The 2,089-nt window shown below is 49.0% G+C and overlaps 1 non-coding gene across 1 annotated transcript; it reads left to right on the top strand.

The window, feature by feature from the left end:
- The first annotated feature begins 746 nt into the window (after positions 1 to 746).
- Positions 747 to 870, top strand: LOC126494838 (small nucleolar RNA SNORA11). Its single transcript, XR_007590082.1, has one exon. It is a non-coding gene; the product is annotated as a small nucleolar RNA SNORA11 (small nucleolar RNA).
- The last annotated feature ends 1,219 nt before the right edge of the window (positions 871 to 2,089 follow it).

Raw genomic sequence — 2,089 nt, 5'->3', positions numbered from 1 at the left:
CTCTCATAAAGGAAAACATTTTTTTTAAAGGAAAACATTTTATTGGGGCTGGGTCCTAGTTCAGAGGATTAGTCCATTATCATAATGGCGGGAAACATGGCAGCACGCAGGCAGACATGGTGCTGGAGAGGTAGCTGAGAGTTCTACATCTGGATCCACAGGCAGCAGGAAGAGAGTGTGAGCCACTGCGTCTCACCTGAGCTTCTGAAACCTCCAAGTCCACCCCTAGCGACATCCTCCAACAAGGATGTCTACTCCAATGAAACCATACCATACCATCTAATAATGCCACTCCCTATGAGTCTATGGGAGTCATTTTCATTCAGACCACCACAGCTGGCATGTGGGAAGAAGAAATTCAGGGGCATTCTTACGGGGGGGGAAGGGAACCCCGATTGGCTGAGAACACTCTGCAGGAGCCGAGTGTGGTAGACCACCAGATCACTAAGCACTTGCCCTGCACTCACATGCACAATTCCCCTATCGTACATGTGAGGAGACTTGGGCTCTGAGATCCGAAGGCTCTGAGCATGTTCCATAGTGGAAAAAAGGCAGGGCACACGCTTTCTTTGGTACTTAGAGAATGCGCAAGTGCAAACACAGGCAAGTGTGTGTACGTGCCATAGTGCACAAAGTCACACAGTCATGGGTGCTTGTGTCCACACAGAGAAGTACAGGGATTTAAGAGCTCCAGATTCTTCCTTTCTAGTCATTGTCTGTATGGCTTAGCCAGGGACCCTTGCCCCTGGGTGTTCTTGGAGCAAAGGGCTTAAAGAATGACTCTTCTGTTTACGCTTTCGACAGAAATCTGGAGCCACTGTGGTAAGAAGCAAAAATTGTGGCTTTGCTGTGAGCAAATATCCTATCCAAATTCTGAGTTAGCCCACTGGCGTGAGGTGGCGAAGCTCTTACTCTTGGATGCTGAGGTGTTGGGAGAGGGAGAGGCAGTGTAGACCCCCTTCTGCTAACTCAGGAATATCACCAAGGTAGAAGAGGTCTACTTGCCTAGAAGAAAGGGATGTTTTCTTCTTGTGCCAATAAACCTGGAATACCATCAGATTCCCCAACATCACCTTATTGCAGTATGAGATCCTCGGTGGTCTTTGAGTCTGCCATGAGACCAGCAAGATGGGGGCCTGAGGCTCAGTGCACAGGTACAGGAGATCTTCTGTGCCTTGTGGTCCTTGACTGAAAGCTCATACAGTGACCCTATCACAAAGGAAGCTCTTAGAGGACCATGAAGAATTTAGCCAGAAATTCATAGATGTCATCCGATGTGTTCTGGGAGCAGGGGGATTCCCAGTCCTGGCATAGAACAGTAGGGGCTTGATTCATTATGCCTAACACAGGAGGGTGTGGCAGACAGCAGGTGCTCCCTGAATGTGGGATGTTCTGTCTTTAAATTTCTGCTTCCCACATCCGTACCAGAACCAGGATCCTTGGGAGTGGAAGGCTCGTTTCTTGGAAGCAGTGGATGATGCTTTCCAGAAGATAAATATGGATATGACTAAGCAACATGCCAGGGTCCAGATGAGGACCCAGATAAATATTGGGGATGAAGCTTGGATTGGACCATAGAACTGGAACAATATCCAGGCAAAGCTGCTGACCTGCGATGAAGACAGAGATTTTAGTGATGCTTGGGCCAGGATCCCTTTTGTATTCTGGGCCAGGTATCATCAGTGCACCCTAAATAGCAACCATGCCAATGGGAGAGCCATATGGAGAACTGGTATCAGAGGCAGCACCAAAGGTGTGGCAAGCACTAACATCCTAGTTAGCCCCAGCACCTGCTCCACCATCTTGACCAGAGATGCCACCAGAGGTGGCACCAGCTTCTCCTATATCCAGTAATATCATCAAAGGGACATGATGCTCTAAGGAAGGGCTGAGAAGCTGGTTAGGGATGTTCAGGGAGGCGAAGGGTGGCCCCGATGGTGGGGAAGCACACCTGTTTATTGTTTGTGTCTCTCCCTTGTTGCTATGGAGTCAATCTATGTTCTTCTCTTTGCTCCCTGTGTTCCTGGCGGCATTGAGGACATGAAGCCATCTTCCATACCCAGCTACCCTGTGTCACTCAGAGTTCCTC

Source organism: Alexandromys fortis, unplaced genomic scaffold (genome assembly GCF_014885135.2).
Source record: "Alexandromys fortis isolate MF-2015 unplaced genomic scaffold, M_Fortis_MF-2015_v1.1 scaffold_414, whole genome shotgun sequence".
In the NCBI taxonomy this organism is placed as follows: domain Eukaryota; kingdom Metazoa; phylum Chordata; class Mammalia; order Rodentia; family Cricetidae; genus Alexandromys; species Alexandromys fortis.
This window is presented reverse-complemented; position numbering and strand designations above follow the sequence as displayed.